This window comes from Lampetra fluviatilis, chromosome 82, assembly GCF_964198595.1.
Source record: "Lampetra fluviatilis chromosome 82, kcLamFluv1.1, whole genome shotgun sequence".
Classification (NCBI taxonomy): Eukaryota; Metazoa; Chordata; class Hyperoartia; order Petromyzontiformes; family Petromyzontidae; genus Lampetra; species Lampetra fluviatilis.
The window spans coordinates 644,246-668,451 of NC_136356.1; the positions used below are offsets into that span (position 1 = coordinate 644,246).

The 24,206-nt window shown below is 54.8% G+C and overlaps 1 long non-coding RNA gene across 1 annotated transcript; it reads left to right on the forward strand.

The window, feature by feature from the left end:
- The first annotated feature begins 335 nt into the window (after positions 1–335).
- Positions 336–21,271, forward strand: LOC144953756 (uncharacterized). Its single transcript, XR_013640896.1, has 3 exons — positions 336–374; positions 18,485–18,565; positions 21,258–21,271. It is a non-coding gene; the product is annotated as an uncharacterized LOC144953756 (long non-coding RNA).
- Positions 21,272–24,206: the final 2,935 nt, after the last annotated feature.

Below are 24,206 nucleotides of genomic sequence, written 5' to 3' on the forward strand. Positions count from 1 at the left end.
TGTGCTGGAGAGCCAAGCCACAACATCTACAAAGTGCTGCTCATAGCGAGTAGCAGCACCGATGGAGGTCGTCACGGCACACACGAGGGGGTGGGTGGCCAGCACCACGCCCGGCCGCCTTTGTCTCCCCAGTGCGAGCGATGTTGACACGCCGCACCGGGTACTCGTTTGAGGCCGTTTCGACAACGCCGCTCCCTTTCTGTCAACAAACTTGAACTCTGACCCCGCTCTTTGACGTCACCGCTCAGCGTGACCTCATCGGCATCAAACGCCAGGGGGAGGTGTGCCCCGCAAGTGACGTCATGTCACCTGCTGCCGCGTGACGTCCCGAGGGACCAGGAAGTTGCCGCTCCGCCCGTGAACTGCAATCCGAGGTGAGAAATTATCATCGCGGTTGTGGTGGTTGTGGTGGTTGTGGTGGTTGTGGTGGTGGTTGTGGTGGTGGTGGTTGTGGTGGTGGTTGTGGTGGTGGTAGTTGTGGTGGTGGTTGTGGTGGTTGTGGTGGTGATGGTGGTGGTGGTTGTGGTGGTGGTGGTGGTTGTGGTGGTGGTGGTTGTGGTGGTGGTGGTGGTGGTGGTTGTGGTGGTGGTGGTGGTGGTTGTGGTGGTGGTGGTGGTTGTGGTGGTGGTGGTGGTTGTGGTGGTGGTGGTTGTGGTGGTGGTGGTGGTTGTGGTGGTGGTGGTGGTTGTGGTGGTGGTGGTTGTGGTAGTTGTGGTGGTGGTAGTTGTGGTGGTGGTGGTTGTGGTGGTGGTGGTTGTGGTGGTGGTGGTTGTGGTGGTTGTGGTGGTGGTGGTTGTGGTGGTTGTGGTGGTGGTGGTTGTGGTGGTTGTGGTGGTGGTGGTTGTGGTGGTTGTGGTGGTGGTGGTGGTTGTGGTGGTGGTGGTGGTTGTGGTGGTGGTTGTGGTGGTGGTGGTGGTTGGGGTGGTGGTTGTGGTGGTGGTGGTTGTGGTGGTGGTGGTTGTGGTGGTGGTGGTTGTGGTGGTGGTGGTTGTGGTAGTTGTGGTGGTGGTAGTTGTGGTGGTGGTAGTTGTGGTGGTGGTGGTTGTGGTGGTGGTGGTTGTGGTGGTGGTTGTGGTGGTGGTGGTTGTGGTGGTGGTGGTGGTTGTGGTGGTGGTGGTGGTTGTGGTGGTGGTGGTTGTGGTGGTGGTGGTTGTGGTGGTGGTGGTTGTGGTGGTGGTGGTGGTTGTGGTGGTGGTGGTTGTGGTAGTTGTGGTGGTGGTAGTTGTGGTGGTGGTGGTTGTGGTGGTGGTGGTTGTGGTGGTGGTGGTTGTGGTGGTTGTGGTGGTGGTGGTTGTGGTGGTTGTGGTGGTGGTTGTGGTGGTTGTGGTGGTGGTTGTGGTGGTGGTGGTTGTGGTGGTGGTGGTTGTGGTGGTGGTGGTTGTGGTGGTGGTGGTGGTGGTTGTGGTGGTGGTGGTTGTGGTGGTGGTGGTGGTTGTGGTGGTGGTGGTTGTGGTGGTGGTGGTTGTGGTGGTGGTGGTGGTGGTTGTGGTGGTTGTGGTGGTGGTGGTTGTGGTGGTGGTGGTTGTGGTGGTGGTGGTTGTGGTGGTGGTGGTGGTTGTGGTGGTTGTGGTGGTGGTGGTTGTGGTGGTTGTGGTGGTGGTGGTTGTGGTGGTGGTGGTTGTGGTGGTGGTGGTGGTTGTGGTGGTGGTGGTTGTGGTGGTGGTGGTTGTGGTAGTTGTGGTGGTGGTAGTTGTGGTGGTGGTGGTTGTGGTGGTGGTGGTTGTGGTGGTTGTGGTGGTGGTGGTTGTGGTGGTTGTGGTGGTGGTGGTTGTGGTGGTGGTGGTTGTGGTGGTGGTGGTTGTGGTGGTGGTGGTGGTTGTGGTGGTGGTGGTGGTTGTGGTGGTGGTGGTTGTGGTGGTTGTGGTGGTGGTGGTGGTTGTGGTGGTGGTTGTGGTGGTGGTGGTGGTTGTGGTGGTGGTGGTGGTTGTGGTGGTTGTGGTGGTGGTGGTTGTGGTGGTGGTGGTTGTGGTGGTGGTGGTTGTGGTGGTGGTGGTTGTGGGGGTGGTGGTGGTTGTGGTGGTGGTGGTTGTGGTGGTGGTGGTTGTGGTGGTTGTGGTGGTGGTTGTGGTGGTGGTGGTTGTGGTGGTGGTGGTTGTGGTGGTGGTGGTGGTGGTTGTGGTGGTGGTGGTTGTGGTGGTGGTTGTGGTGGTGGTGGTGGTTGTGGTGGTGGTGGTTGTGGTGGTGGTTGTGGTGGTTGTGATGGTGGTGGTGGTTGTGGTGGTGGTGGTTGTGGTGGTGGTGGTTGTGGTGGTGGTGGTTGTGGTGGTGGTGGTGGTTGTGGTGGTGGTTGTGGTGGTGGTGGTGGTTGTGGTTGTGGTGGTGGTTGTGGTGGTGGTGGTTGTGGGGGTGGTGGTGGTTGTGGTGGTGGTGGTTGTGGTGGTGGTGGTTGTGGTGGTTGTGGTGGTGGTGTTGTGGTGGTGGTGGTTGTGGTGGTGGTGGTTGTGGTGGTGGTGGTGGTGGTTGTGGTGGTGGTGGTTGTGGTGGTGGTGGTTGTGGTGGTGGTGGTGGTGGTGGTTGTGGTGGTGGTGGTTGTGGTGGTGGTTGTGGTGGTTGTGGTGGTGGTTGTGGTGGTGGTGGTTGTGGTGGTGGTGGTGGTTGTGGTGGTGGTTGTGGTGGTGGTGGTTGTGGTGGTGGTGGTGGGGGTTGTGGTGGTTGTGGTGGTGGTTGTGGTTGTGGTGGTGGTAGTTGTGGTGGTGGTAGTTGTGGTGGTGGTAGTTGTGGTGGTGGTGGTTGTGGTGGTGGTGGTTGTGGTGGTGGTGGTTGTGGTGGTGGTTGTGGTGGTGGTGGTTGTGGTGGTGGTGGTTGTGGTGGTGGTGGGAGTTGTGGTGGTGGTGGTTGTGGTGGTGGTTGTGGTGGTGGTAGTTGTGGTGGTGGTAGTTGTGGTGGTGGTGGTTGTGGTGGTGGTGGTTGTGGTGGTTGTGGTGGTGGTGGTTGTGGTGGTTGTGGTGGTGGTGGTTGTGGTGGTGGTCGTTGTGGTGGTGGTGGTTGTGGTGGTGGTGGTGGTGGTTGTGGTGGTGGTGGTTGTGGTGGTGGTGGTTGTGGTGGTGGTGGTTGTGGTTGTGGTGGTGGTGGGGGTTGTGGTGGTGGTGGTTGTGGTGGTGGTTGTGGTGGTGGTGGTTGTGGTGGTGGTTGTGGTGGTTGTGGTGGTGATGGTGGTGGTGGTTGTGGTGGTGGTGGTGGTTGTGGTGGTGGTGGTTGTGGTGGTGGTGGTTGTGGTGGTGGTGGTGGTTGTGGTGGTGGTGGTGGTTGTGGTGGTGGTAGTTGTGGTGGTGGTGGTTGTGGTGGTGGTGGTTGTGGTGGTGGTTGTGGTGGTGGTGGTTGTGGTGGTGGTGGTGGTGGTTGTGGTGGTGGTGGTTGTGGTGGTGGTGGTGGTTGTGGTGGTGGTGGTTGTGGTAGTTGTGGTGGTGGTAGTTGTGGTGGTGGTGGTTGTGGTGGTGGTGGTTGTGGTGGTTGTGGTGGTGGTGGTTGTGGTGGTGGTGGTTGTGGTGGTTGTGGTGGTGGTGGTTGTGGTGGTTGTGGTGGTGGTTGTGGTGGTGGTTGTGGTGGTGGTGGTTGTGGTGGTGGTGGTGGTGGTTGTGGTGGTTGTGGTGGTGGTTGTGGTGGTGGTGGTTGTGGTGGTGGTGGTGGTTGTGGTGGTTGTGGTGGTGGTGGTTGTGGTTGTGGTGGTTGTGGTGGTGGTGGTTGTGGTGGTGGTGGTTGTGGTGGTGGTTGTGGTGGTGGTGGTTGTGGTGGTGGTGGTGGTTGCGGTGGTGGTGGTTGCGGTGGTGGTGGTTGTGGTGGTGGTGGTTGTGGTGGTGGTGGTTGTGGTAGTTGTGGTGGTGGTAGTTGTGGTGGTGGTGGTTGTGGTGGTGGTGGTTGTGGTGGTGGTGGTTGTGGTGGTTGTGGTGGTGGTGGTTGTGGTGGTTGTGGTGGTGGTGGTTGTGGTGGTTGTGGTGGTGGTTGTGGTGGTGGTGGTTGTGGTGGTGGTGGTGGTGGTGGTTGTGGTGGTGGTGGTGGTTGTGGTGGTGGTGGTTGTGGTGGTGGTGGTGGTTGTGGTGGTGGTGGTTGTGGTGGTGGTGGTTGTGGTGGTGGTGGTTGTGGTGGTTGTGGTGGTGGTAGTTGTGGTGGTGGTGGTTGTGGTGGTGGTGGTTGTGGTGGTGGTGGTGGTGGTTGTGGTGGTTGTGGTGGTGGTGGTTGTGGTGGTGGTGGTTGTGGTGGTGGTGGTTGTGGTGGTGGTGGTTGTGGTGGTGGTGGTGGTGGTTGTGGTGGTTGTGGTGGTGGTGGTTGTGGTGGTTGTGGTGGTGGTGGTGGTTGTGGTGGTGGTGGTTGTGGTGGTGGTGGTTGTGGTGGTGGTGGTGGTTGTGGTGGTGGTGGTTGTGGTGGTGGTGGTTGTGGTGGTTGTGGTGGTGGTGGTTGTGGTGGTGGTGGTTGTGGTGGTGGTGGTGGTTGTGGTGGTTGTGGTGGTGGTGGTTGTGGTGGTTGTGGTTGTGGTGGTTGTGGTGGTGGTGGTTGTGGTGGTGGTGGTGGTTGTGGTGGTGGTTGTGGTGGTGGTGGTTGTGGTGGTGGTGGTGGGGGTTGTGGTGGTTGTGGTGGTGGTTGTGGTTGTGGTGGTGGTAGTTGTGGTGGTGGTAGTTGTGGTGGTGGTAGTTGTGGTGGTGGTGGTTGTGGTGGTGGTGGTTGTGGTGGTGGTGGTTGTGGTGGTGGTTGTGGTGGTGGTGGTTGTGGTGGTGGTGGTTGTGGTGGTGGTGGGAGTTGTGGTGGTGGTGGTTGTGGTGGTGGTTGTGGTGGTGGTAGTTGTGGTGGTGGTAGTTGTGGTGGTGGTGGTTGTGGTGGTGGTGGTTGTGGTGGTTGTGGTGGTGGTGGTTGTGGTGGTTGTGGTGGTGGTGGTTGTGGTGGTGGTCGTTGTGGTGGTGGTGGTTGTGGTGGTGGTGGTGGTGGTTGTGGTGGTGGTTGTGGTGGTTGTGGTGGTGGTGGTTGTGGTGGTGGTGGTTGTGGTGGTGGTGGTTGTGGTTGTGGTGGTGGTGGGGGTTGTGGTGGTGGTGGTTGTGGTGGTGGTTGTGGTGGTGGTGGTTGTGGTGGTGGTTGTGGTGGTTGTGGTGGTGATGGTGGTGGTGGTTGTGGTGGTGGTGGTGGTTGTGGTGGTGGTGGTTGTGGTGGTGGTGGTGGTGGTGGTGGTGGTGGTTGTGGTGGTGGTGGTGGTTGTGGTGGTGGTAGTTGTGGTGGTGGTGGTTGTGGTGGTGGTGGTTGTGGTGGTGGTTGTGGTGGTGGTGGTTGTGGTGGTGGTGGTGGTTGTGGTGGTGGTGGTTGTGGTGGTGGTGGTGGTTGTGGTGGTGGTGGTTGTGGTAGTTGTGGTGGTGGTAGTTGTGGTGGTGGTGGTTGTGGTGGTGGTGGTTGTGGTGGTTGTGGTGGTGGTGGTTGTGGTGGTGGTGGTTGTGGTGGTTGTGGTGGTGGTGGTTGTGGTGGTTGTGGTGGTGGTTGTGGTGGTGGTTGTGGTGGTGGTGGTTGTGGTGGTGGTGGTGGTGGTTGTGGTGGTTGTGGTGGTGGTTGTGGTGGTGGTGGTTGTGGTGGTGGTGGTGGTTGTGGTGGTTGTGGTGGTGGTGGTTGTGGTTGTGGTGGTTGTGGTGGTGGTGGTTGTGGTGGTGGTGGTTGTGGTGGTGGTTGTGGTGGTGGTGGTTGTGGTGGTGGTGGTGGTTGCGGTGGTGGTGGTTGCGGTGGTGGTGGTTGTGGTGGTGGTGGTTGTGGTGGTGGTGGTTGTGGTAGTTGTGGTGGTGGTAGTTGTGGTGGTGGTGGTTGTGGTGGTGGTGGTTGTGGTGGTGGTGGTTGTGGTGGTTGTGGTGGTGGTGGTTGTGGTGGTTGTGGTGGTGGTGGTTGTGGTGGTTGTGGTGGTGGTTGTGGTGGTGGTGGTTGTGGTGGTGGTGGTGGTGGTGGTTGTGGTGGTGGTGGTGGTTGTGGTGGTGGTGGTTGTGGTGGTGGTGGTGGTTGTGGTGGTGGTGGTTGTGGTGGTGGTGGTTGTGGTGGTGGTGGTTGTGGTGGTTGTGGTGGTGGTAGTTGTGGTGGTGGTGGTTGTGGTGGTGGTGGTTGTGGTGGTGGTGGTGGTGGTTGTGGTGGTTGTGGTGGTGGTGGTTGTGGTGGTGGTGGTTGTGGTGGTGGTGGTTGTGGTGGTGGTGGTTGTGGTGGTGGTGGTGGTGGTTGTGGTGGTTGTGGTGGTGGTGGTTGTGGTGGTTGTGGTGGTGGTGGTGGTTGTGGTGGTGGTGGTTGTGGTGGTGGTGGTTGTGGTGGTGGTGGTGGTTGTGGTGGTGGTGGTTGTGGTGGTGGTGGTTGTGGTGGTTGTGGTGGTGGTGGTTGTGGTGGTGGTGGTTGTGGTGGTGGTGGTGGTTGTGGTGGTTGTGGTGGTGGTGGTTGTGGTGGTTGTGGTTGTGGTGGTTGTGGTGGTGGTGGTTGTGGTGGTGGTGGTTGTGGTGGTGGTGCTTGTGGTGGTGGTGGTTGTGGTGGTGGTGGTGGTTGTGGTGGTGGTGGTGGTTGTGGTGGTGGTGGTTGTGGTGGTTGTGGTGGTGGTGGTTGTGGTGGTGGTTGTGGTGGTGGTGGTGGTTGTGGTGGTGGTGGTTGTGGTGGTGGTGGTTGTGGTGGTGGTGGTTGTGGTGGTGGTGGTTGTGGGGGGTGGTGGTGGTTGTGGTGGTGGTGGTTGTGGTGGTGGTGGTGGTTGTGGTGGTTGTGGTGGTGGTTGTGGTGGTGGTGGTTGTGGTGGTGGTGGTTGTGGTGGTGGTGGTGGTGGTTGTGGTGGTGGTGGTTGTGGTGGTGGTTGTGTTGGTTGTGGTGGTGGTGGTGGTTGTGGTGGTGGTGGTTGTGGTGGTGGTTGTGGTGGTTGTGATGGTGGTGGTGGTTGTGGTGGTGGTGGTTGTGGTGGTGGTGGTTGTGGTGGTGGTGGTTGTGGTGGTGGTGGTGGTTGTGGTGGTGGTTGTGGTGTTGGTGGTGGTTGTGGTGGTGGTGGTTGTGGTGGTGGTGGTTGTGGTGGTGGTGGTTGTGGGGGGTGGTGGTGGTTGTGGTGGTGGTGGTTGTGGTGGTGGTGGTTGTGGTGGTTGTGGTGGTGGTGTTGTGGTGGTGGTGGTTGTGGTGGTGGTGGTTGTGGTGGTGGTGGTGGTTGTGGTGGTGGTGGTTGTGGTGGTGGTGGTGGTGGTTGTGGTGGTGGTGGTTGTGGTGGTGGTTGTGATGGTGGTTGTGATGGTGGTTGTGGTGGTGGTGGTTGTGGTGGTGGTTGTGGTGGTGGTGGTTGTGGTGGTGGTGGTGGTTGTGGTGGTGGTGGTTGTGGTGGTGGTGGTTGTGGTGGTGGTGGTGGGGGTTGTGGTGGTTGTGGTGGTGGTTGTGGTTGTGGTGGTGGTAGTTGTGGTGGTGGTAGTTGTGGTGGTGGTAGTTGTGGTGGTGGTGGTTGTGGTGGTGGTGGTTGTGGTGGTGGTTGTGGTGGTGGTGGTTGTGGTGGTGGTGGTTGTGGTGGTGGTGGGAGTTGTGGTGGTGGTGGTTGTGGTGGTGGTAGTTGTGGTGGTGGTAGTTGTGGTGGTGGTAGTTGTGGTGGTGGTGGTTGTGGTGGTGGTGGTGGTTGTGGTGGTTGTGGTGGTGGTGGTGGTTGTGGTGGTGGTGGTTGTGGTGGTAGTGGTGGTTGTGGTGGTTGTGGTGGTGGTGGTTGTGGTGGTGGTCGTTGTGGTGGTGGTGGTTGTGGTGGTGGTGGTTGTGGTGCTGGTGGTGGTGGTTGTGGTGGTGGTTGTGGTGGTTGTGGTGGTGGTGGTTGTGGTGGTGGTTGTGGTGGTTGTGGTGGTGGTTGTGGTTGTGGTGGTGGTGGGGGTTGTGGTGGTGGTGGTTGTGGTGGTGGTTGTGGTGGTGGTGGTTGTGGTGGTGGTGGTGGTTGTGGTGGTGGTTGTGGTGGTGGTGGTGGTTGTGGTGGTGGTGGTTGTGGTGGTTGTGGTGGTGGTGGTGGTTGTGGTTGTGGTGGTGGTGGGGGTTGTGGTGGTGGTGGTTGTGGTGGTGGTAGTTGTGGTGGTGGTAGTTGTGGTGGTGGTGGTTGTGGTGGTGGTGGTTGTGGTGGTGGTGGTGGTTGTGGTGGTGGTGGTAGTTGTGGTGGTGGTGGTAGTTGTGGTGGTGGTGGTAGTTGTGGTGGTGGTGGTTGTTGTGTTGGTTGTGGTTGTTGTGGTGGTGGTTGTTGTGTACCGAGGTAGAGCCTCTCTCTCTCGTAGGGATGTCAATTGAGTAGCAGCGAGCATGGAAGCGATGTCCACGTTGGAACTTTACAACGCGGGGCCTTGCCTCCTGCCCTCGCCTGGTCGCGTTTGCTTCAATTCTCTCGCTTAGTTTAATTTGTCTTGTACCGGATCGCCACTTTGTACCTTTGTTTAAATATTCTATACGAACAGTTTTTTTTCATTTTTTTATCAGGCCACGCCCGCTTGAGCTGCTATACCGCTCTTGTTTTCAGAAGCGACCTGCCCACAACAACAACAACAAAGTGAGGCTCGATTTAAAGCTTTCGTGACTGCAGGAATTCATCTTCTTGGTTCTTTCGGTAAAGTCACGTAGAAGGGAAGTAATAAAATAATACAAATAAAACATGATAAAATAAAATAATTCTCACGACGTTTCGGCTACACCTGAAGACGGCTGCTTGCGTTGTAGCCATAACGTCATGAGAATTATTTTATTTTATTATGTTTTATTTTTATTATTTTATGACTTCCCTTCTACGTGACTTTACCGAAAGAACCAAAAAGAAGGTGAGGCTCGTCAACAGCGTGGTGGTGTTCACTCTAGACGCGTGGTGGTGTTCACTCTGGACGCGTGGCGGTGTTCACTCTGGACGCGTGGCGGTGTTCACTCTGGACGCGTGGCGATGTTCACTCTAGACACGTGGCGGTGTTCACTCTAGACACGTGGCGGTGTTCGCTCTAGACACGTGGTGGTGTTCACTCTAGACGCGTGGCGGTGTTCACTCTAGACGCGTGGCGGTGTTCACTCTAGATACGTGGCGGTGTTCACTCTAGACACGTGGTGTTGTTCACTCTAGACGCGTGGCGGTGTTCACTCTAGACACGTGGCGGTGTTCACTCTAGACACGTGGTGTTGTTCACTCTAGACGCGTGGCGGTGTTCACTCTAGACACGTGGCGGTGTTCACTCTAGACACGTGGCGGTGTTCACTCTAGACGCGTGGCGGTGTTCACTCTAGACACGTGGCGGTGTTCACTCTAGACACGTGGCGGTGTTCACTCTAGACGCGTGGTGGTGTTCACTCTAGACGCGTGGCGGTATTCACTCTGGACGCGTGGCGGTGTTCACTCTAGACGCGTGGTGGTGTTCACTCTGGACGCGTGGTGGTGTTCACTCTAGACGCGTGGTGGTGTTCACTCTAAACGCGTGGCGGTGTTCACTCTAGACGTGTGGCGGTGTTCACTCTAGATACGGGGCGGTGTTCGCTCTAGACATGTGGCGGTGTTCGCTCTAGACACGTAGCGGTGTTCACTCTAGACACGTGGCGGTGTTCACTCTAGACACGTGGCGGTGTTCACTCTAGACGCGTGGTGGTGTTCACTCTAGACGCGTGGCGGTGTTCACTCTGGACGTGTGGCGGTGTTCACTCTGGATGCGTGGCGGTGTTCACTCTGGACGCGTGGTGGTGTTCACTCTGGACGCGTGGCAGTGTTCACTCTGGACGCGTGGCGGTGTTCACTCTAGACGCGTGGCGGTGTTCGCTCTAGACACGTGGTGGTGTTCGCTCTAGACGCGTGGCGGTGTTCACTCTAGATGCGTGGCGGTGTTCACTCTAGACGCATGGCTGTGTTCACTCTAGACGCGTGGCGGTGTTCGCTCTAGACACGTGGTGGTGTTCACTCTAGACGCGTGGCGGTGTTCACTCTGGACGTGTGGCGGTGTTCGCTCTGTACATGTGGAGGGGAAACCTGGGGATCGGGAAGGGAGAGAGAGAGAGACACGTAAACTACAAATATACAGCAGGCATCAGGGTCGGGATCGAACCCACGACTTCCTGTATGCCAGGACAGGTCGTTAACATCTCACCACAGAGAGACACGCAGCCTCGGCTGTGTTGGTTGATCCTCAATGAATTATTTGGTGGAGTGAGGAAGCATTAATACTGAGCAGGTGAAGGTGGCCAGGCGTGGGTCTTGACACACCACCACCTGTGAACCATGTCAGTGTGTGACAGTGGTGGAGCCAGTGGGGGTGGGGTGGCACGTGCCCCCCCAACGATCCGATAGAAATCCGTAATTTCGATAGGATCATTGGGGTTTATTAGTAACTCGCTTCACTACCCGGCTTTGCCCGGGACTTGGATTCTTGTCTTGGATTAATTTAATATTCCCTCATAATTCAATGAAAAACCCTGAAAAAATTGATGCTTGCAAGAAAGAAGCCGAAACACTTCAATTTACCTAAATCGGATGTTTTCACTCAAGGAAATTCAACCTGAACCCACTGCTACGTCAGGTCGATTTTTGCCACTCGGGAAGGGAATGACGTGGCATTCGCTTAGAAATTCCAGACAGCATAAGCTGTGAAAATTTCATGACGCCAGAGCTCAGCGTTGGAGAGTTTTTGCTGCTTCACACAAACAAACAGGTGTAAGTTCTGTTTTATATTTAAGATGGCAGTTGTACCCGTTCTTCGCACGGATTAGTATTGAAACTCCAAGAAGCCAATGACTTAATCGGCCAGGAGCGAAGCGCCACCTAAAATCTCCCGCACGCTGTGAACAGCTGTAGAAGTACGGCGCGCGAAGAGCCATGTGGTAGGGGGGTAAGCATTGCAGAGCGCTTAACTCAGGTGTGATGCGGGTTGATGCCACATACTTCATGGTCATTTCCCCCCCCCCCCCCCAAAATACAAAAGTCTATTTTTCTTTCCTGAAGGCATCAACACGTTCAGCAAGCGCGATGACGATCACACGCGTCGAATGAAAAGCAAGGGACAAGTCCTTTCTTACTAACAACTCCTTTCTCACTAACAACTCCTTACTTACTAACAACTCCTGTAATTTTTCATTGCTGGAGGGGTTTCCCCCCCCTACCTGAAAATCCTGGCTCCACCTCTGAGTGTGTGACAGTGTCAAGTTCGTATTTGCAGTAAAGTCTATTAACTCTATTGAGTACAGAGGTTATATCAAAACAGTAGTTTATTTTAGTTTTCCTCTGGAACTGTTTGTAAAAATGGAGTCAGGAAGTGATCACAGCACACGTGCAGCAGCTGAAGTCGGAACTGCTCATTCCAGCAATCAAGGACATCTGTGCCTGGCTTCACACCTCTAAGTTGTGATTGAACATTAATTTATGCATTTGGCATAACACAAATAGTATTATTTTCAACACCCTTTGCTATGTCAGCTGAATTTAGCTTTAATAATTTATTTAGAAGCCAGACAGTTGAAATTGTGTGCTGAGTTTTGGGTTAACGTTCATTTTGAAGATACGAGGGCTTCCAGGCATGTTTATGACCATTTGCCCTCTCATTGTGTGCCATAACAGCCCGTGTGATTAATTTGGGACACTTCTTTTTTTACTATATCTTTTTTTACTATATATTTTTACTATATGAATAACTATAGATGTGTAAGTCAAGTGTGACTGTATATATGTGTAGTAACGCTCACGACTCGTTCACACCGGAGTTGGAGGCACACTTGTTTATTTAACACCAACGTTGTGACATACACATTTGAGGGGGTATCGGCCCCCTCACCCGTCTATCTGAGGACACACCTCTCTAGCTAACCCTAGCCTGCCTCTGAGTCCTCCACTAATGGGCTAGGGGAGGCTATCTTGGCCCGACACTGGTCAGTCGGGCCCGGTACCCAGAGTCCAGACCAGCACTGGCTCTGGCCCTGGTACCACGCCACTGGCTCGAGCCTGCGCGGTCCTGATAAGGACGGCGTACCAGGGGGAGTCCAGGGCTCTCTCTAAGACGTCTTCCGTCTTCTCTCCTTTAGCTAAACATCACTCCCGAGCCCTTCGATACATTCCCCTTTTATACCCAACCCCTCCCTGAGGGGTGGGGCCCCGGGGGATCATAACGACCGAATCGACCCCCCAGGGTGTCTGGCGCGGACGTCGCAGAGGGCACCTGCTCGTGCACTCATGTAGCCCCGCCTACTGTGTTTGTTTACCATAGGCTGCCATGCATAACGGGCTCTCTCTCTAACACCCCTACATCACTCCCCCCCGCATAGCATGCAGCCGTCCCGGCTGCCAACATACAAAAATTTGACAATAAAGGTGCCTTCACCCCCTGACCGCGCGTGTGCCTCACTATTTTTGAACAATAACAGGAACCAGAACAAGAACGCAACAGCAAGATGAGAAAACAACCCGTCGCACCCCCCCCGAATAAATACGAATTCCGTAAAAAAAACAGCCTATATACAATCAGCAGGGAACCCACCCCGCACACACAACACACGGTGAAGCCAACATATGTACATCCGAGGAGTGGGGAACACACCACCCACACAACATCCAATGAACACAACAGCTATGTACACATTTTCCGGCCTCACAACAGTTTGCGCATTTTAGCGCGCGTCCTTGCAGCGGGCCCCTCACACGGGGTAACCGCGCGTGGCGGACCATCAGGTGGCAATTGTCCGTCTTGGGGTGAGCATTCATCCGACTCCGCGTGACCCTCGGTATCCGCAGGAGGGGTGATCGGGCGTGAGCCCGTCACTCCTGATGCACCTGAAGGTGGCACAGCCGGCAAGGCATTAGGTGAGAGCGACGGAGATGGACCCAGCGAGTCGGCCGACCCCCCACATGCTTGGCCACGCGCGTGTGAAGTGTGATTGTGTACCGCAGAGAAGGGTTTTAACCTAGAGGGGTGCACGAACCATCGCCGCTTCCCCCACTTGATGCGCACGCACTGCGGTCGTAACACCTCCACCACTTCCACAGGACCCCGCCACGGCCGCACCAGTTTAGAGGAGGTTGCCAGTGGCACCTGGGGGCAGTGCAGCCATGCCTTGTCCCCCGGCTTCCACTGCAGCATGTGCGCTCGACTCAATCTGAGGCGCTCATTCGCCTTCTGACGGAGGTCAGAGTTTTGCATTGCAGCATCCCGTGCCTCGGTCAATTTGTCCAGATTAAATTTAACGTGGTCAGCCAGATTAGTTTTTCCCTGCGGCACGGGGATCTGCAACTGGGCACGAACAGGCGGGTCTGGTTCTCGGCCGTACATGAGGTAAAAGGGAGAAAACCCCGTAGCTGCATGGGGTGCCATCCGGTACGCCGCCAAGACCCCCTGAATTTGTAGGTCCCAATCCGTTTGCGAGTCCGAAACTTGTTGTGATAACATGGACGTGATGGTGCGATGCAACCGTTCGACCATCCCGTCAGTTTGTGGGTGATATGGGGAGGTCCGAATTTTCTTTGTGCCCAGGAGATCACAGACTTGTCTGAGTAGTTTACCGGAAAAATTTCTGCCCTGGTCGGTCAGCAGCCTCTCCGGAGCACCTTTGTCCAGGACATAACCCTGAACAAAGGCCTCCACGATGGCTGCTGCCGACTGGTTGGCCAGAGGCCAGGCCATAGGCCAGCGTGTAAAATACTCGACACCAGTCAACAAATATCTATTCCCCCTGGGGGTGGCGGGGAATGGTCCCAAAATGTCCAGAGCGACCAGCTCGTTTATCCTGGACACTTTGATCGATTGCAAGGGCGGGTTAGACTCCCGTGCCGGCGGTTTGCGTTGTGCACATCGAGGGCATGATCCCAACAAATCCCCAACATCCCTCGTCATGCCAGGCCAATAAAAATCAAGTTGCAGCAAGGCGAGAGTCTTTTGGGTCCCCAGGTGTAGGAGGCGCTCATGAGCGGCCCATACCACCCTGCCCCGCAACCCAGTAGGGACCACCAGCCGATGTCGACGCGACTTCCCGTCCCAATGCATCAGCAGGCCTTGGCACATTTCCCATGCGTCGGAACCACCTCTTTTTCCCCCCGCCGCACCGCCAACGCGACGTCGCCACCCGAGGAGGGAGACATCCTCCATCTGGAGGCGCCCCCATTCAATGACGGGCAACCCCAACAGGGAATCTTTGCCCTGTTGTTCGATCGAATTAGTAACTACCGTATCGTCGTCGTTGGCGGCCGCCAAGACAGGAACCGATGTGTCCCCTGGAGGTCTGCAACGTCCAGACCCCAGGAGGCACGCACACTCGGAGGTGGTTGGCAAGCGCGACAGAGCGTCCGCGTTGGTGTGGCGAACGCCCTTACGGTATGTGGTTTGGAAATCGTAATCCTGGAGGACCTCCAACCATCGGGACAATTGTCCCGATGGCTGTTGAACCCTCAGGGCGTACTGCAGTGCCGCATGATCTGTGCGGACGGTGAAATGCCGACCGTACAGATATGGGCGATACTGTTGGATGAAATGGACAATTGCCAACAGTTCCCTACGGGTGACACAATATCGTTGCTCCGCTGGAGACAACACCCGACTGCCGTACGCAACCACACGTTCCACGCCGTCAACCATCTGGGAGAGCACGCCCCCAATACCCGTGTTGCTCGCATCGGTGTCGAGCAAGAATGGTTTTGAAAAATCAGGGTAAATCAGGGGAGGAGCGTTTACCAAAGCGTCCCGAAGGGAGCAAAAAGCAGCTTCCTCCTCCTGACCCCAGCAGAACCGAACCCCTTTTGATGTTAAAGCGTGTAGGGGTTTTGCTATAGTCGCAAAATTAGCGACGAAGCGTCTATAATACGACGCAAACCCAATAAAACTCCTAACTTCTCCCACTGAGGTGGGAGTCGGCCAGGAGCTTACACACTGCGTTTTGGCGGGATCGGTAGAAATACCTGAGCGTCCCACGATGTGCCCCAAATAACGCACCGACTCGCGTAACAAATGGCATTTTTGGGGCTTAAATTTCTAATTAGCAGCCCGCATCTTTAGGAAAACCGCCCGCAACCTCTGGAGATGTTCATCAAAAGTTTTGCCAAAGACAATAACGTCATCCAAATAAATCAGGCACGACTCCCATTGCAATCCAGCCAAAACCAATTCCATCAACCGCTGGAAAGTTGCCGGCGCTGAGTGTAAGCCCATCGGCAACCGGTTGAATTGAAACAGGCCGTGCGGAGTACGGAAAGCAGTTTTAGGCTTTGAATCATCGTCCAGAGGAAGCTGCCAGAATCCCGAAAGTAAGTCCAATGTGGAGAAGAATCGCGCTCCCGCCAAGGCGTCAAGCGATTCGTCCATCCGTGGGAGCGGGTATGCGTCGGCAACCGTAATTTTATTAAGGCGCCGAAAGTCAACGCAAAACCGCAACGAACCGTCCTGCTTCTTAACCAGGACGATCGGCGCTCCCCAAGGGCTGTTGGAGGGAGAAATGATGTCGGCGGCTAGCATGTCATCAACAGCCGATTTGACATGGTCCTTTTCGGCGGGACTCAACCGAAAAGGATTCTGGCGTATTGGCGCGCTGTCACCCGTATCAATATGGTGACGCAGCAGATTAGTGCAGCCCAAATCGTATTTATCCCGACTGAAAACGTCGGAAAATTCCCTTAGTAGTGTCTTAAGACGTTGACGCTCTAAATTTGACAGGTCCGTCGATCCCGCACAAAGCGCCTCGAGCCACCCTTCATCGCTGTCCGAATGTGGTCGCGGTGCAGGGACAGCGCCGACATGACTCGCGACGGGTTCCTCACAGGGCACCGGCGTTGCGTGAGCAAGCACGGTCCCCTGTGGGACCACCACCGTCTGCGAGCCCACATTGAGGACCGCGATGAAGGGTTCTCCTTCCCCTCTCACTATGGTCTGGGCCGGGAGTAAATCAGGTCCACTGACCCTGGCCCTAGACGGTCCCAACAGAACCCCTTGAGCCCCAATGCCCTTAGCGAAGGGCCGCCGAAGTTTCAAAGGAATCAACATTTGCGCCCCCGGAGGAACGCGCACCGTTCTATCTACGAACGCCGGCACCGTCGCGAACGCCGTCCGGCTCGTAGCGGGGGATGGCAGAAACGCCATGCGTCGGCCCGATGGGAGCTCAATGCATCCCTGGTCGATTAATATCCTAATCGGCATTTTGGCCAGAAAGTCCGTCCCCAGCAGGCACGGAACCGCCAGCGAGGAGGAAACAAAAATCGGCCCAGACAATTTAATATCCCCGACACAAATTTGGGCACGAATTTGTCCGATGATGCCAAGTGAACCCCCGTTAGCAGCAAAGAATGGCACGTTAACAGGCATCAAAGGACGGCTTTGGGCAGGGAGAATGTTATAAATCAACTCCGAAATAATGGTCGCCGATGCTCCTGTATCGACCAGGATGCGCACCTCGACCCCATCGATGTGACCCACAACGGCCGACGACCCTGACGACGCGGCTACAACCCGATGGGCCAACACGGACCACTGGCTGGGTTCAATCTGAGTACCCAGAGCGGTGCGTGTTGGTGCCATGGTACGCGATATTGGCCCCCCCTTCGCTGCGGTGTTTGAGTGTGTGACGGGCGTGTGCGTGGGCCAAGCATGAGGGGTGCCGCGACTCGCCGGATTATGATGGTGGAGCTTGTGACGAGGGCCGGCGTCCCGTTGAGGTGTCGTCCTGCGCTGCCCAGGAGAGCGGCACCCCGAGGCGACGTGGCCCCGGATGCCGCAGTTGTAACAGCGTGGAAGCGCTGGTGACGACGATGGATGTTGTAGACGGCTTGAACCGGCCCGGTCCTCCCGTACTCCCGCTCCATGTTGCCGTTGATGGTCGATGGCGCAAACCTCTTCCGCCGGGAGGGTGGCTGCAGCGACGGCACGCCCGCTCGCCGCCTTGCTGGCCTTCCGTCGTTGAGAGGACAGGTTTGCGTGGAGAAGACGGGCCGCTTGGAGGGAGCACATCTCTGCATCGTCCTGTGCGACAATGACGATGTCTAAGTCGTCCGCCAGCAAAAGTATCTTCTCTGTCACCATGGCGTCGACACCCTCGTCATCCATTCGTGGAAAGGCCTCCTTCGCCAGTGCCAGGAGGCTTGTGCGGTACGCCAGGGGCGACTCCTTCGTCCCCCGCTGGCGATCGTAAAAGAGTTGGCGACAGTCCGATGGTGGACCATATACCGCCGACAGCACCTGCATCGCCTTCCGCAGCGTGGAGCGCCTCTCCTTCGAAGCCGATGTTAGAGTGGCGAGGGCGTCGCTGTCGAGAAGTGCTGGCAGCGCGCGGAGAGCCTCGGCGTCTGTCCACTGTGCCATCTCCTGGTGAGCGAGGAAGCGCCGCTGGAAGCCGCCCCAGTCGCCATCCTCGCCCACAAATTCCTTGAGTGGAGGTAGCCGCTGATGTAAGGCAGCGGCTGCAGAGGAAGAACGCACTCCCTCGTCCGCCTCACTCAACTCAGCGTCGGCACGAACCAGCGATGGCATCGCCGGTCGCACCCGTGGTGACGTTCCGCCCGTTGGTGGTGACGCGGCAGGTACTGTACTCCCGCCGTTGGACGCGATGCTTAGAGCGGCCACGCCCTCAACAGCAGCTGCGGCGATGGCGGGAGTTTCAAAATGTAGCTCCGTGGAAATGGCGGGAAGGCGCTGTGATCGTCGGCTGCCGTTGCCCCGTGGCGGTCCCGCAGCCCCCAGCTGCGTGATGGTGTCGAGCATGGCGGCTGCGGCGTACAGCAGCTCGGTCAGTTTCGCGTGCGCCTCCCTCAGCCCCTCCATCGACGGCTCCCCTTCCTCCAGCTGCTGTGGCGTGGATGCGCCCAGCCCCGGCTGGTCGATGGCATCTTCAGCCGTCTCGGGCCCTCCGACTGCAGTGGTGTCTTCTGCCTCTGGTACCCCGACTCGAGTCGTCCGGCGTGTATCCATGTTCGTACTTTGTTTCACTTCTGACGCCAGATGTAGTAACGCTCACGACTCGTTCACACCGGAGTTGGAGGCACACTTGTTTATTTAACACCAACGTTGTGACATACACATTTGAGGGGGTATCGGCCCCCTCACCCGTCTATCTGAGGACACACCTCTCTAGCTAACCCTAGCCTGCCTCTGAGTCCTCCACTAATGGGCTAGGGGAGGCTATCTTGGCCCGACACTGGTCAGTCGGGCCCGGTACCCAGAGTCCAGACCAGCACTGGCTCTGGCCCTGGTACCACGCCACTGGCTCGAGCCTGCGCGGTCCTGATAAGGACGGCGTACCAGGGGGAGTCCAGGGCTCTCTCTAAGACGTCTTCCGTCTTCTCTCCTTTAGCTAAACATCACTCCCGAGCCCTTCGATACATTCCCCTTTTATACCCAACCCCTCCCTGAGGGGTGGGGCCCCGGGGGATCATAACGACCGAATCGACCCCCCAGGGTGTCTGGCGCGGACGTCGCAGAGGGCACCTGCTCGTGCACTCATGTAGCCCCGCCTACTGTGTTTGTTTACCATAGGCTGCCATGCATAACGGGCTCTCTCTCTAACACCCCTACATATGCATTCCTCTGTGCCTCGATACTGATGTGTAGATGGTGTGGATATTCTTTGTTTCTGTCTGCAGCTGTCGCTGCCTCTGCAGAAGTGGTCTCATGGAGCAAAGGCACTCGGCGCGGCTCGGTGCAAAAAGGCAACAATGCGACCGGTGTGCATACAGCACGGATCGTCCTGCACATTTGACACGGCACCAGAGAACTCACACAGGAGAGAAACCCTTCAAGTACAGTGTGTGTGGGAAGGCGTTTCCATGTTCATCTACTCTTGTAGCACACCAGAGAACACACGGGAGAGAAACCCTTCAAGTGCAGTGTGTGTGAGAAGGTGTTTGCAGAGTCATCTACTCTTGTAGCACACCAGAGAACACACACAGGAGAGAAACCCTTCAAGTGCAGTGTGTGTGGGAAGGCGTTTGCAGAGTCGTCTACTCTTGTAGCACACCAGAGAACACACACAGGAGAGAAACCCTTCAAGTGCAGTGTGTGTGGGAAGGCGTTTGCACAGTCATCTGCTCTTGTAACACACAAGAGAACACACAAGGGAGAGAAACCCTTCAAGTGCAGTGTGTGTGGGAAGGCGTTTGCACAGTCATCTGCTCTTGTAACACACAAGAGAACACACACGGGAGAGAAACCCTTCAAATGCAGTGTGTGTGGGAGGGCGTTTGCACATTCAGCTCATCTTGTAGCACACCAGAGAACACACACGGGAGAAAAACCCTTCAAGTGCATTGTGTGTGGGAATGCGTTTTCAGATTCATCTACTCTTGTAGCACACCAGAGAACACACACAGGAGAGAAACCCTTCAAGTGCAGTGTGTGTGGGAAGGCGTTTGCACTTTCAGCTCATCTTGTAGCACACCAGAGAACACACACGGGAGAAAAACCCTTCAAGTGCAGTGTGTGTGGGAAGGCATTTGCACAGTCATCTGCTCTTGTAACACACAAGAGAACACACACGGGAGAGAAACCCTTCAAGTGCAGTGTGTGTGGGAAGGCGTTTGCACAGTCATCTGCTCTTGTAACACACAACAGAACACACACGGGAGAGAAACCCTTCAAGTGCGGTGTGTGTGAGAAGGCGTTTAAACTTTCACCAAATCTTCAAAGACACCAGAGAGCACACAAGCATCAGAAGATCCACCAGGAGTGGAGTCTGAAATCAGCTTGTGAGAGTCAAAGTGCCTCAATGAGCCCATCCCTCATCAAACAAGAACCGGAAGAAAATCCCAGCTTGGACACTTTCAAAGAAATCAAGGTGAAATATGAAGAGGTGAAGGTGAAATGTGAAGAAGTGATGCTGATGAGCCAAGAAGTGAAGGTAAAATGTGAAGATGAAGATTCAACTCCAAAATGGGACCTTCACATCGATGGAGACAACGTGAAGCAGGAGGAGAATTCTGACTGTGAGGCAGAGCGAGGCAACTCCCAGCAGTTTGTGGAAGTGGAGGTGTGGGTGGACTTCCTCCGAGACAATACAAAGTCAAATGGAGACCCGGTAGATGTGTAAGCCAGTGACGATGTCGCTCCAATAGATGCACCTTTGTCACAGGCCTTTAATGACAAGAATGTGAAGTTGAACACTCAATTGCTAGGTTCAACCTGCAGGGTTAGAGCGGCCAGTCTTTGTGGACCTGTGTGTTGGGTAGATCTCTAACCAGGAGCGAGAGCCAATAAGCTCCCAAGCATTCACTATGTTATCATAATTGCATTTATATTGTGCTTGCTTAATTGCCTCGGCAATTCGTAGTTTTGTATCGTTTCTCGTCTCAAACACTCGAAGAGCATCCCCAAGCAGCAGCTGCCCCTGTGTGGCACAAGGTGGTGGCCCTGCACCGGCCTGCATGTGGACAAGAGCCTGTCAGTAGGGGGCGATGGTTGATGTGGCATCTCAGTTGTGGAGTTTGTAGGTAATGTTTAGAATTTGCTCAATTTTTACCCAGATGCCAGCATGCAATGGCCGACTCGTTTTGAATGGTGCATTAGTATGTTGTACATACACTGTTAAGCAGACGGTGCATACTTTTTTTTTAATTAGCTTCTTGTTAATAGGATGTAACCTAATGCAGTATATTTCAGTGCAGTATTTCGATTTTGTTAACATGCCTGTCACGAATTTAGAATGAATACTTGTCTGATGGTGTGCGTACATGTAACCTTTTGTCTATAAGGGTCAAACATTGAATGAGTCATGTTAGGACACAGTGTGTGTTTTGCAAGTAACCTGTACAGATAACTCAGGTGAGACTCATTGTTCTTGTGATACAGGTCAAAGGGTATTTTTGTGTTTTCAGGAAGTATCTCCCTCTGGAGCAACTCATTGTCTTTAAAATAGGGAGCACACTCGGATCATTCATCAATTACAAGGCAAACCACTCAAAAGTTACACGTAGTGTAGATACATTCTCTACAACTTGAATTATAATTTGGTATTACGTGTTGACACAAATTTCGTCTAACTAGGGCTAGAAATGCTCCTTACTGATTAACGTCTGGATGTTTGAAGCTATCGGTTGAAGCAAGCCCGGCTGCTCTTGAGACGCTGTGCACCAATAAGGGTCCACAGGTGGCTTGCACTGAATCATTGACGCACTCCCAGAAGGCTGTGCTAGTTATAGTTTGTGTAAAACATTCATTTATTTCGTGGAGAGATCGATAAATGAAAGATGTCGTGTCTGCTGATCTGCTTCATAGCAAGGAGGTAATTCTAAGAGCCTATTTGAAATACATTTTTGGTACAGATTTGTATTTGGTTACAAGGCAGAGCACATCGAGTAGATATATTCTCCACAACAACACTCATTAGAATTTTGCATGATGTCTTATATGTTGGCGAACTAGGACAAGAAATGGTCCTTGCCGATTAACGTCTGGATGTTCACAACCATGGGTTGAAGCAAGCCTGACTGCCTACAGCCCCCTCACAACCATTTACGGCCTTGGGCCAGGAAAGTCACAAAAATTGCGCATGAACGATGCATTCACGCAAGCACCCGATGCTCCGTTTTGAAGTTTTAAAATGAAACAACTTTGAATTGTATTATGTTTTGCATTAGATCATTGTATTTCTTCTTTAAAAGCTTATATCATTTTACATCTGGAAGACTTAATTGAAAACGACATTTCGTGTGAATTTTCTCTCGTCGTTAAGTAGATTGCCTTGCCGCGGATTCTGTTCGATGCAGACTTTCACCTCGTTGGGAGAAGACCGCCGTCTGCAGATCGATTCCAACGCGATCGAACGTCTGTCCATGCGCCTCCGTCGTTCATGCAGGGGGCGCGTAGGTTTACAGCGCCCCCTGCATGAAAGCAAAGGAAAGTGCAGCGTTCGTCACAGATAAATGAAGTCGTGTGCTTATATATTTACGTATAAATTGTACACCAAAACCGGTCCACAGTTGACTTGCACTGAATGCTGCAGTAGTTATTATATTTTGTGTAAAACATTCCTTTGTTTCGCGGAGAGACTAATAAATGAAAGACGTCTTGTCTGCTGATCTTGTTCATATCTGTGTACATCGATATCCCACATTGCTTACACTACACACCACACACAATGAAATAAATAGAAACTAGAACGACTGCCGGGGATAGGCAAAGATCGAGGAATCTATCAATGGAGCGAGTTCAGTGGGTTCGATTCTGTGATGCCGCCGCCACGAAGCCGTTCAGCAGGCGCCCCATCTGCGACCTCACCACCACCAAGCGACGGAGCCGACCCCACGTCCCCCTCACCTCACCTCACATGAACACACCCGCACGCATTCCCCCCACCCCCCCCCCCCCATAGAGCTGGAAGGGGAGGACACCTGATCGACCGGTTTTTATCCGAGAAACCCTTATCGGGATTAACTCTCACGGTTTCCGGCGATCAGGGAATTGGATGACCTCCCCCGACGCTACGTTGCACCGCGGCGCTGCGACCGACCTTAAGATGGTATGGTTGCGGCGAGGGGCATTCGGCCACCGCGGTTGAGGCGCATCCCCCACACACACCCCCCACGTGTCGACGGGGCAAGCAGGGGAGGGACGGGACGGTATAATTAGCAGGAATGCGGCGGCTCTTGCGTAGTCGCGGATGGTTTGGATGGTTGCGCTTGAGTGCGCAGGCACCATTGTTAGGGAAGGTAAAGCACTAAGCGGAAAGTATGAATAATCGGGAGGGCGGACGCACGTGGGGAGCCCGGGCACAAATTCCCACGGCGAGCCTTTGTAATGGACGCCGCCGCATAATCTGCGATAACAAAGGCATGCGTGAGAAAGGGATTAATTAGAATTTACGCCGCGCGCGCAGCACATTGATTAGCATATGCGCCGCTCTTGAGCGGAGAGCATTCGGGGCGTACGGGAGAGAGGATAAAAGGGATCGTCGCAAGGTAGAGAGAGATCACTTATCTTCAAGAGGCACGCGTGCAAGTCGGCTCCCAGCTCTGCCCTCCGGACGTCCGCGTGACGTGTCCCGACGGCATAGAGGAAAAGCCACAGGACGCCGAATACTTCGAACCGTGAGTAGCAAGGTGACAGGGTATCGTAAGCCGATAAATAGGGAATAGGTCCAGGGGAAGTAGCATAGGCCAGCCTCGTCGACTCACTGATTTACCATCCATTCGCAGGTAGCAGACAATAAATCATTAATAGCTGACCGTGTCTCCGCGTGATCTCGCTGAGAGGTGGGAACGCGGGTGGTGCTGTGTGCACAGCGGCTCGCCACGTGGGAGCGCGGCGTAGAGCGGCGCATGAGTGGGCGTCGCGTGTGTGCAGGTGTGTGCGCTCGTAGTGTGGGGGAAGGGGTCGGTGCGTCCGCAGGTCCCCGCTCCGTCTATCGCCGCAGGAACTCGCGCGGTGTGAGAGCAGCGTCGTTCGCCCTCCGACCCCTGACCCCCGTTTAGAGCACGTGATTTATGGAGAGACAACGCAGCATTTACAGGTGAACGAGAGCGTGCGGCGAGCTATGCCTCTCACACGAGCTCGCGGAGGGACGGATCAGGGAGGGGAGCCGTCGGGCGATGAGCCCAGCGACGGCAGCAGCTGCTCGCAGAGTAGCGAGGGGTCGGCGAACGGCGGAGCCCCTGCCATAGGCATGGAGCAGGGAGGGACTTCGGGAACCAGTGGCCCCAACATCTCCAATCTGATGTCACAGCTACATGGTTGGTACCTCTGACATGCACTATGTGTCATTGATACTGGCCGAATTTGTTTACATGTGTGGCTGTGTTTCTACTCTCAGGTAAAAGCAGCCTGAGATTAATTAGCATCGTGGTTGTTAAAACTTGCCCAACTTTTGATGAAACTGAAATCCATCTTTGCAGTAGTGAGCCTACTCATCATCGCCTCGGACAGGTGAGCCTGAGCGGGGTGGTTTAAGGATTTTATGGGTGTTCATGGGTTCAGTTTCTGAGGGTTTCAAATATGTGGGAGTCCCTCTAAGTACATGAGTTTGAGGGCTTATGGTATTGGTTTCCAATTATGGTTGGAAGTTATAACAGATGATAAAAAATCCATATGTAACCCAAAAGCAAACTCTAGTGACTTGGAAATTGTGTCTGGGTTCCTAACTCCAAAATTTGTCAAAATGCAGATACTCCGTATATTGTCATTGTATTCAGCTGATCATTGATGCAAGACATGTTGGCATAGAAAAGGCATGAAAAGAAGTCACAGTTAACTATTACTTATTTCTGCTTTGTAGTGTATGATCGTGTGCTTGACTTTATTTCAGAGGATCTCACCTTTATTTCTATATTATGGTACACTTTACAGGAAATAGTTATATTCTTAGGTTTTTTCGGT